The 11,777-nt window shown below is 32.8% G+C and overlaps 1 long non-coding RNA gene across 1 annotated transcript; it reads right to left on the bottom strand.

Annotated features, from left to right (window-relative positions):
* Positions 1–2,958, bottom strand: LOC130828232 (uncharacterized). Its single transcript, XR_009047347.1, has 3 exons — positions 2,580–2,958; positions 583–1,073; positions 1–340 (listed from the first exon to the last, which is right to left on the bottom strand). It is a non-coding gene; the product is annotated as an uncharacterized LOC130828232 (long non-coding RNA).
* Positions 2,959–11,777: the final 8,819 nt, after the last annotated feature.

Here is an 11,777-nt window from a genome sequence, read left to right on the forward strand (position 1 = left end):
ATGGACTAGAAAGAGATGTCCACAAATCACTATGAACAATATCAAAAGGCTTAGAACTCATAGACATAGAATTAACAAAAGGTAATTGAATGTGTTTCCCTAAAGGACATGAATGACAAACAAAATGAGGATCTTTATTACATTGAATTAAACAAGAAGAATACAAGGAATTTAAAACTGCATTGCCCAGATGTCCTAAACGGGAATGCCAAATACTAGAAGAAAAAACGGAAAAAGCTGATGATGTGGAGGAAGTATGAGAAGCTCCATGTGTAGATGGAAAAGGATAAAGATCACCCGTGCTATTAGACCTCAGAACGATGCTCCTCGTGGCCAAATCCTTCACAAAAAATCCAAAAGGATCAAATTCAACGGAAACCATATTATCATGAGTGAATTTACGAACAGAAATAAGGTTTTTAATAAGTTTAGGTTCATGTAAGAAAATTTTGAGGGTAAGAGATTTTCGGGAGTAAGGAAAAGAAATATGCCCGTGACCAAGAATTGGAATCAAATTGCCGTTATCGACAACAACAGCATTATTGAGTTGATGCTTTAAAGGAAATTAAGGAAGTAAAGTACCTTGAGATCGAGTCATGTGGGATGTGGCACCGGTATCCATGTAAAATTGCTCATCCGGAGTAGACAAAGAGAGAGTGTTCATAGCATGATCGATGGCCGTAGGAATATAATTCATAGAAGCACTAGTCCCGGTGTGATAACTTTGTGCCGGTCGCGGACCAAGAAGACCAGCAGAAGGTGCATTGCGTTGAGAAGGAGGATGTAACGGACATTCCTTTTCCAAATATAGGTTTAATGTAATATAATAGTAAGTAATGCTAAGCGGAAGTCTATCGTACCGTGATTATTGCGAAAAACAAATAAGACAAAACAGAATTTTCAATAAAAACAAAGAAAACTTAAATCATTAAAATATAATTTTACGTATTACATCTTTCTTTAATACATAATTATCGTTTTTACATACTCGTAATATAAACTACATATATACTAACATCATATAGACAATACAATAGCTTCTTAATAACTTCATGTAAAATTACCTGCAGCATCTGCTCCCGAAATATGGGAACAGCAGATGGAAATCGGTCAGCTTTAAAAAAAACCGAGTATAAAAACTTACCGCCAATATACAAGTATTGATAGTATAGGCACGACAATAAGTAATAAGCAAAAATAAGTGCATCACAATAAATAATATGCAAGGTATTTTATGTATTATAGGGAATACATTTTTTTTATATTAGATTCATTTATATATATTAAACTTCTGGTCCTTCTGCTTGAGTACCAAGGCGTGATTTACTAACACTTCTGCTTGAGTGTTAGGGCGTGGAATCCGATTACTTATTTAATGAATGCAACACATATGATCTTTGTTTGATATATGTAAGGGCCTGTTAGGGTGAGGTAAACCAAAACCCCTAACTTAGTGGGAGTCGTCACTCCTCCAGTATAATGTTGCTCGAGCCACAGATCAGGTTAAACAACCTTACTGTGTTCGCCGTATTTTACGTGCCGGAAAAGACGTCCCACGTTTTTTTCATGCCGGAAGCATGGTTCGGCATTTCCTTACTATCAAGCCTTTTTATTATCATGTTACTGTTTTCATATAAATGCAATATTACAATAACATACAATAAATTTATAACATCTTGCATATAAATATTCATTTATTATTAAACTAAATCAAAACTAAAATGGGTCTTTAGTATTTATTTATAGATAGATTTCAATTATGCTTTATTATTTTCTTAATAACTTATTTTTAAATTTTGTACATGAATAATTAATTTTGTTAAGATCAAAATCTACACGAAATATTTTAAAATAAATAAATTTTTATTAAATAAGTTGGTATATATTTTTATTCACCAAAATAAATTAATTTTAATTATTATTTCAATTTTCTTTCTTTTTGCCTACAATAACAATTTAATTTATTAATTTATTTCTTTAAAATTTCAATATCACAAAATTTTACAAAAAAAATAATTTAAATGAAATGAAAATACAGTAACACTAAAATAAATTATTTTTTTTTCCAGAATTATTTTTAACCCAAATTTATGAATTTCCTTATTTTATGCGTTTTTTAGCAAAAATTTATAATAATATTTATACTCCACTATAATTCACGAAATTAATACACAACTTATATTTCATATATATATAAGTACAGAAAAATTTTCGTCTAAAAATATTAATGTTTACTATTTTAATTAAAATTATTTCAGATTTTGCGGTTTGTTTTTTTAGAAAAAACTAATAATAATATTTATACTCAATAATATTTCACGAAATTAATACACAATCTATATCTCATATATATATATGTACAGAAAACATTTCGTTTAAAAATATTAATATTTACTATTTTAATTTAAATTATTTCAGATTTTGCGGTTTTTGGCAATTTCAAAGAATAAATCATATAAATTAAATTACAACGAATTAATTCACCAAAATTTGCAGAAAATTAAATTTAAATATAATAAACACATATAAAAATTTATGAGCATAATTTCATGTAAATAAATATATGTAAGAATTTATACCTTTAATAATATCACTATTAATTAATTCCCTTTGTTGTAGAATTTCTAGCCACAAAATTAGCTTTCTCTCCTTGAATTTCTATAATTAACACTAAATACTATTATTAGAAAATTTTTGAGAATTTTTAGGAATTTTTGTAGGGTTTTTTTAGAATTTTTCTTTAGAAATTTGCTTTTAGGAATAAATTTTCTGATTTTTTTTTTTCCTCTCCCATTTTTCCCACGGCACACTTGGTTAATTTATAGGCTATTGATTGCAAAATTATCTATTATTAAATTTTACTTCATGAGCAAGAAATACAAAAAATCCAAGATCTTTATTCTTGGTTTTATGTAATGGATAAGACTAAATTAATTACTTTGGCACCTAGTTTACTTAGTCTTGCCGCCCACTTTTTAGATTTTTAGATTTTTTTTTTTTAATTATTATTATTATATATATATATTTTTTAATATAGGAAATAAAAAGATTAAGTTATTGTAGGTAATTCAGCTAGACTTTATATTTAGATAATTTATTTTAAGAGAAATAAATTTTATATAAAGGAAAATCGAGAACTTAAAAACGATTGGAATAAAATTTCGAAATGGCATTAAAAAGAAAATAATAAAACGAAACGATTATTGAATTTGTCAAAATATTTAAGATTAAGAAAAACGGTCTGTTACAACTCTTCCCCCCTTAACATAGTTTCGTCCCGAAACTTGAACCTAAATGAACAACTGGGGATAGCGTTCTCTCATATCAGTTTTACTTTCCCAAGTTGCTTCTTCGATATGATGGTTCGACCATAGCACTTTAACTTGAGGTATTCTTTTATTCCTCAATTCTTTCACTTGACGATCCAAAATTCTAATTGGTCTTTCTTCATAAGCTAGGTTTTCATCAATTTGGAGGGGTTCGTGAACTAACACATGGGATGGATCGTGGATATACTTTCTCAATTGAGAAACATGGAATACATTATGAACTCTAGCTAAACCCGGGGGTAAAGCTAGTTCGTATGCCACCTCCCCTACTCTTTTCAAAATTTCAAAAGGTCCGATAAATTTAGGGCTTAATTTCCCTTTTATCCCAAAGCGTTGGACTCCTTTCGTTGGTGAAATCTTTAGAAATACTTTGTCACCTTCAGCAAATTGCAAAGCTCTGCGACGGTTGTCTGCATAACTCTTCTGTCTACTTTGTGCTGCCTTCATATTCTCTTGCACTACCCTCAAGCTATCAATAGAGTCTTGGATAAGATCTGGTCCTCCAGGTACATTTCGGTCCATCTGATCCCAACATAACGGCACTCGACATTTTCTCCCGTATAAGGCTTCGTTTGGTGCCATCTTGATGCTGGTTTGATAGCTGTTGTTGTATGAAAACTCTATCAAAGGCAATTTCTGTTCCCATGAACCACCAAATTCAAGAATACAACATCTCAAAAGATCCTCTAATGTCTGGATGGTTCTTTCGGTTTGGCCATCAGTAGCAGGATGAAATGCAGTACTTAAACATAGCTTCGATCCGAATGCTTCTTGCAACTTTTCCCAAAATCGTGACAAAAATTTTGGGTCTCTGTCAGACACAATTGTTCTCGGTACTCCATGTAACCTTATAACTTCTCGAACATAAGCATCAGCCAATTGTTTTACTGACCATGTTCCCTTCATTGGCAGGAATCTTGCAACTTTGGTCAATCTGTCAACTATTACCCAAATTGTGTCATTTCCTCGTTGCGTTCTTGGTAATCCAACTACAAAATCCATGGATATGGAATCCCATTTCCATTCTGGAATTTCTAGTGGTTGAAGTAGTCCAGGACTCTTCTGCCTTTCAAATTTCACCTTCTGGCAAATCAAACACCGGGATACAAATTCAGCTACATCTTTTCTCATACCTTTCCACCAAAATAATTTCCTTAATTCTTCAATCATCTTATCTCTACCAGGGTGTATGTGAAACATTCCTTGGTGTCCTTCTTTCAAAATCTCTTCTTTCAGCTCTGTGTTGTCTGGTATACACAATCCCCCCTTCATTCTTAGTTCACCTTTCTCACCCATTTCGAACGCTTCTGTCTCTTTCCTTTGAACTCGAATGATTAACTCGATTATCTCGGGATCTTCTTGTTGTGCTTCTATAATTCTTTCGAACAAAGTCGGTTGTATACTCATTGCTCCCAAATACTCAACAACATGATAGTGATGAACAATTTCTAGATCTAACTTCTGAATTTCTCGGTATAGTTCCCAAGGTACCGTCATTATAGCATTTACAGATATCCTCGGCCTTCTACTCAATGCATCTGCCACTTTGTTTGCTTTTCCAGGATGATAATTTATGTCAACATCAAAGTCTTTAATGATTTCCAGCCACCGCCTTTGTCGCATATTCAGCTCCTTTTGAGTGAAGACATATTTCAAATTTTTATGATCAGTGAAGATCTTGCATGGTACTCCATAGAGATAATGTCTCCATAATTTCAGGGCAAAAATTACGGCTGCTAGTTCAATATCGTGTACTGGATAATTCAGCTCGTGTGGCCTTAATTGCCTTGACGCATAAGCTACTACTTTGCCTTCTTGCATTAGCACACATCCCAAACCTTCCTTCGATGCATCACAATATACCTCAAATGCTTTCCCACAGTCGGGCATGATCAACACAGGTGCCGTCGTAAGTCTCCTCTTAAGCTCTTCCAGTGATTTACTCTGCTTCTCGCCCCATTGAAACCGAACTCCCTTTTTAAGCAACTCAAACAACGGTCGGGCAATTTTAGAAAAATCTTCCACAAACTTCCTGTAATAGCCTGCCAAGCCTAAGAAACTTCTTACTTCAGTAACACTCTTTGGATTCGGCCATTCCATCACTGCCTTAATCTTTTCAGGGTCAACAGAAATTCCATCCTTCGAAACAACGTGCCCTAAGAAAGATATCTTTTCTAACCAAAATTCACATTTACTAAACTTGCCAAAAAGTTTCTCTTTTCTCAACTTCTCTAAAACTATCCTTAAGTGCTTCTCATGTTGCTCTTCATTCTTCGAATACACCAATATATCATCAATAAACACAACCACAAACTTATCCAGGTAAGGGTTGAAATATCTTTGCATGAGGTCCATAAATGCTGCTGGAGCATTCGTTAGACCAAATGGCATTACTAGAAACTCATATTGCCCGTATCTGGTTCTGAATGCAGTCTTAGGAATATCTTCTTCAGCAATCCTCAATTGATGATAACCAGACCTCAAATCTATCTTCGTAAAGACCCTTGCTCCCCCCAACTGATCAAAAAGGTCGTCTATCCTTGGCAAAGGATAACGATTCTTGATGGTAATCTTATTGATCTCCCTATAATCAATGCATAGCCTCATACTCCCATCTTTCTTTCTGACAAAGAGAACCGGAGCTCCCCATGGTGAAACACTAGGTCGAATGAAACCTTTTTCAAGCAATTCATCTAGCTGCTTCTTCAGCTCAGCCAATTCAGCTGGAGCAAAACGGTAAGGAGTTTTAGAAATAGGGGTAATATCAGGAATAAGGTCAATATGGAAGTCTACTTCTCTTTTTGGAGGTATACCGGGTAATTCTTCAAGAAACACATCAGAATATTCTTGCACGATCGGGGTTTCTTGCAAACCAGGTTTAGGTTTTACTTCTTTAGTAGTAACAAAACATAAGAACCCTTCATCTCCTTGTTTTATCATTTGTGTTGCTTGAATTACAGAAATTGTCTCTAGCTGAGATCTTGAGTTCTTTTGAATGCACTTTATTCCCTCGGGAGTTTTTATTCTAACAACCTTTTCCTTACACAAAATCTCCGCTGAATATCTCTCCAACCAATCCATACCCAAAATGATATCGAAAGTTCCCAAATCGAATTGAATTAAGTCAGCTGGTAAAAGATTCCCACAAATCTCCAATGGAAAATCATAAAAGATACGGTCACACAGGTAAGGTGTACCATCAGGTAAATTGATACACAAATGGGATTTTTGAGGTTTCAAAGAAGTAGAAGACATGCGGAGAAAAGCACTAGAAATAAAAGACCTATCTGCTCCACAATCAAACAAAACATTTGCTGTAAAAGTACCAACAGGAAATTTTCCAGAAATAACTTTACCTTCCACTTCAAACTCCTGTTGTAAACCATCATAATGATCTCTAATTGCATGCAGGCCCACGGATGCTCTAGTCTCATTCCTCTGAGTGCCAAATGCTCTGTTTCCTGCAGCTTCCGATGTTGTTCTGCTCTGATTGAACGTTTCCCCGCAGTTATTAGCCAGATGTCCCTCCTTATGACACTTGTAGCATACAATCTTCCCATTACAGTTTCGGCCTCGATGATCTTTTCCACATAACCTACATTTCCACTGTGTCGGCCTTGCTACAGTCTGAAACGGCTTCTTCCCCTCATTCCTGGCCTTCTTGTACCTACTGCCCCCACTAGATTCAATCTTTCTTTTATTAAACCCGTCTTATTTTTCCAATATACGCTCGTACTCCAACGCTTGATTGTACAAATCATCAAAATCTTGATATCTAGGAGTGCCTTTTTGGATCCTGAGGTTCAGACCTTCGAAAAATCTAATCGCCTTGCCTTGATCAGAGATCACTATTTCGGTAGCGAATCTAGCCAGCTCTCTGAATTTACTTGCGTACTCGATCACTGACATAGTTCCTTGCCTCAGAAACAAGAATTCATTCTCTTTCTTTCTCTGAAGCGAGGGTGGGTAAAATTGATCACGAAGCTTCTTTATAAATTCTTCCCATGTAGAATCTATGGCGGTTTGTTTTACAGTCCTCCACCATAATTCAGCAGTGCCTGTTAAGTAGAATGCGGCTAATTTCACTTTCATCCTTGACGGGCAGTTTATAGCCTCCAACAGTTTCTCCATTTCTGCAATCCAATCCTCAAAACGAACTGGATCAAGTTCTCCATCATATTTTGGAGGTTGATGACTAGACAATCTCTTATAAAATTTCCCCTCATCATCTTCATGGAAACGACTCATCTGCTTCTCCATTAAGTTCAGCAGCCTCTCATTATTCCTTTCCATCATTCTTAACTGATATTCTAGAGCTTGAACTCTTACATCTTGGGTCGTGTCATCAGCAAAATTGTTCCTCGTCTCTTGAGGTTCACTTCTTGCGATACACCCTCTACCACCACCTCTTGGCATCTTTAATAAAGTAGGGAAGTGTTGTGTTAGCTATATTTTAAATCACAAATCACATTTTTTTTAAGCACAGAAAACACATAAAACAAATTTCAGTTAAAATACTAATTTTAATTTTATTTTTTTTTTTCAAAATGTAATTTATCACGGTGTTTCCTAGTATCGGATAAGAAGATCCGACCATTCGAATATCGTTGGCTCTGATACCAAGTGTAACGGACATTCCTTTTCCAAATATAGGTTTAATGTAATATAATAGTAAGTAATGCTAAGCGGAAGTCTATCGTACCGTGATTATTGCGAAAAACAAATAAGACAAAACAGAATTTTCAATAAAAACAAAGAAAACTTAAATCATTAAAATATAATTTTACGTATTACATCTTTCTTTAATACATAATTATCGTTTTTACATACTCGTAATATAAACTACATATATACTAACATCATATAGACAATACAATAGCTTCTTAATAACTTCATGTAAAATTACCTGCAGCATCTGCTCCCGAAATATGGGAACAGCCGATGGAAATCGGTCAGCTTTAAAAAAAACCGAGTATAAAAACTTACCGCAAATATACAAGTATTGATAGTATAGGCACGGCAATAAGTAATAAGCAAAAATAAGTGCATCACAATAAATAATATGCAAGGTATTTTATGTATTATAGGGAATTCATTTTTTTTATATTAGATTCATTTATATATATTAAACTTCTGGTCCTTCTGCTTGAGTACCAGGGCGTGATTTACTAACACTTCTGCTTGAGTGTTAGGGCGTGGAATCCGATTACTTATTTAATGAATGCAACACATATGATCTTTGTTTGATATATGTAAGGGCCTGTTAGGGTGAGGTAAACCAAAACCCCTAACTTAGTGGGAGTCGTCACTCCTCCAGTATAATGTTGCTCGAGCCACAGATCAGGTTAAACAACCTTACTGTGTTCGCCGTATTTTACGTGCCGGAAAAGACGTCCCACGTTTTTTTCATGCCAGAAGCATGGTTCGGCATTTCCTTACTATCAAGCCTTTTTATTATCATGTTACTGTTTTCATATAAATGCAATATTACAATAACATACAATAAATTTATAACATCTTGCATATAAATATTCATTTATTATTAAACTAAATCAAAACTAAAATGGGTCTTTAGTATTTATTTATAGATAGATTTCAATTATGCTTTATTATTTTCTTAATAACTTATTTTTAAATTTTGTACATGAATAATTAATTTTGTTAAGATCAAAATCTACACGAAATATTTTAAAATAAATAAATTTTTATTAAATAAGTTGGTATATATTTTTATTCACCAAAATAAATTAATTTTAATTATTATTTCAATTTTCTTTCTTTTTGCCTACAATAACAATTTAATTTATTAATTTATTTCTTTAAAATTTCAATATCACAAAATTTTACAAAAAAAATAATTTAAATGAAATGAAAATACAGTAACACTAAAATAAATTATTTTTTTTTCCAGAATTATTTTTAACCCAAATTTATGAATTTCCTTATTTTATGCGTTTTTTAGCAAAAATTTATAATAATATTTATACTCCACTATAATTCACGAAATTAATACACAACTTATATTTCATATATATATAAGTACAGAAAAATTTTCGTCTAAAAATATTAATGTTTACTATTTTAATTAAAATTATTTCAGATTTTGCGGTTTGTTTTTTTAGAAAAAACTAATAATAATATTTATACTCAATAATATTTCACGAAATTAATACACAATCTATATCTCATATATATATATGTACAGAAAAAATTTCGTTTAAAAATATTAATATTTACTATTTTAATTTAAATTATTTCAGATTTTGCGGTTTTTGGCAATTTCAAAGAATAAATCATATAAATTAAATTACAACGAATTAATTCACCAAAATTTGCAGAAAATTAAATTTAAATATAATAAACACATATAAAAATTTATGAGCATAATTTCATGTAAATAAATATATGTAAGAATTTATACCTTTAATAATATCACTATTAATTAATTCCCTTTGTTGTAGAATTTCTAGCCACAAAATTAGCTTTCTCTCCTTGAATTTCTATAATTAACACTAAATACTATTATTAGAAAACTTTTGAGAATTTTTAGGAATTTTTCTAGGGTTTTTTTAGAATTTTTCTTTAGAAATTTGCTTTTAGGAATAAATTTTCTGATTTTTTTTTTTTTTTCCTCTCCCATTTTTCCCACGGCACACTTGGTTAATTTATAGGCTATTGATTGCAAAATTATCTATTATTAAATTTTTCTTCATGAGCAAGAAATACAAAAAATCCAAGATCTTTATTCTTGGTTTTATGTAATGGATAAGACTAAATTAATTACTTTGGCACCTAGTTTACTTAGTCTTGCCGCCCACCTTTTAGATTTTTAGTTTTTTTTTTTTTTTTTTTTTAATTATTATTATTATATATATATTTTTTTAATATAGGAAATAAAAAGATTAAGTTATTGTAGGTAATTTAGCTAGACTTTATATTTAGATAATTTATTTTAAGAGAAATAAATTTTATATAAAGGAAAATCGAGAACTTAAAAACGATTGGAATAAAATTTCGAAATGGTATTAAAAAGAAAATAATACAACGAAACGATTATTGAATTTGTCAAAATATTTAAGATTAAGAAAAACGGTCTGTTACAGAGGAGCCTAAGGTGTAGTGGGAAAAGGAGCAGCAGGCTGGGCCCAAGGCTGTCCGGCCTAGTAATGCCAAGAAGGGGAAGAGTAAGAGGGAAAGGATGGTGGGCTAGAAGAGTTTCTGTTGGGCCGAGAAGCAAAAGGAAGGTTGGGCCTGGGATGAGGCTGTTGCCAGTGGCCAGAATTACTGGCGGAGCCAGGGTGGCTCCAACGGTTGGTCTGGCCACCACGGTGGTGGGGAGGGCCGCAATTGTTAAAATGAGCTGAATTTTCTGAAAAAGAAGCTTTGTTTGTGGTAATAAGGGCCGAATCTTGAGCGGGAGAATTGTGTTTATGGTTGGAGCGCTCTTCCAATTCTAACATAGAACGAAGAGTATCAAAAGAGGGAATTATGTTGAACCAAAGACCGAAAAATTTTGTATTCCGAAGTCAAGCCATGAAGAACTTGGAGAGCCAATCGATTATCAGTGATGGAAGTGCCATGATTAGTAAGAGAATTAGGAATAGTTTCAAGTTCATTGCAATAAGATTTCACATTGGGAAAATTGGAGAGAGAAATGTCATTAAATTAAGACTCAAGATGAAGAATTCGAGAAGTCTTATTATTTTGAAAATTATTCTCAAGACGATTCCAAGCATTAAAGGCACAATTATCGGGACGAACTATGGATTGAAGGAAGATGGACTAATAGAGCCATAAATCCATGTGCGAACAATGTCATCAAGACGTTGCCATTCCGAATCTTTAGAAACTAATGCTTTAGAGGAGTCATCAGGAAGAATGTGAGAATCCACAAGGTGAGCTCTACAATGAAGCTTGAATAAAGTGACCCAAGTATGAAAATTGGAGCCATCTTCATCAAGTTGGATAGGCACGCTTGTTTTAATGTTAGTAACCAAAGTGGCGGGATGAATTTTTGTGGGAGAGGCCATGGAGAGAGCAACAAGGAGAGGTGGCGGCAAGGGTGGTGGAGAAGGAAGAAGTAAGAGGCAAGAAAAGTGGCAAGCAAGAAACCTAGGCAAATGATACCATGAAAGAATGATTTGGTTTGAATGGTTGCCTTTCTCATTAAGAGTAATGATAATATATACAATAATACAATCTATACTTTAGGAAACTAAATATTTACCTAATATTCTACACAATCATATTGATTATACAAAATATTCTAGTAATCAAAAGATATTATTCTAACAGTTTAGAGTTATTACATATAACCTTAAAACGGTTACTTACAATCTAAAAGTAATCAATTAAAGAAATAGGCTAATTATGTAGTCCCGTCTCATAGTGAGACGATCTCATGCAAGACGTGCTGTAATATGTTTTATTTTGTAAATTGGTTTTATC

This window comes from Amaranthus tricolor, chromosome 12 (genome assembly GCF_026212465.1).
Source record: "Amaranthus tricolor cultivar Red isolate AtriRed21 chromosome 12, ASM2621246v1, whole genome shotgun sequence".
Taxonomy (NCBI): Eukaryota; Viridiplantae; Streptophyta; class Magnoliopsida; order Caryophyllales; family Amaranthaceae; genus Amaranthus; species Amaranthus tricolor.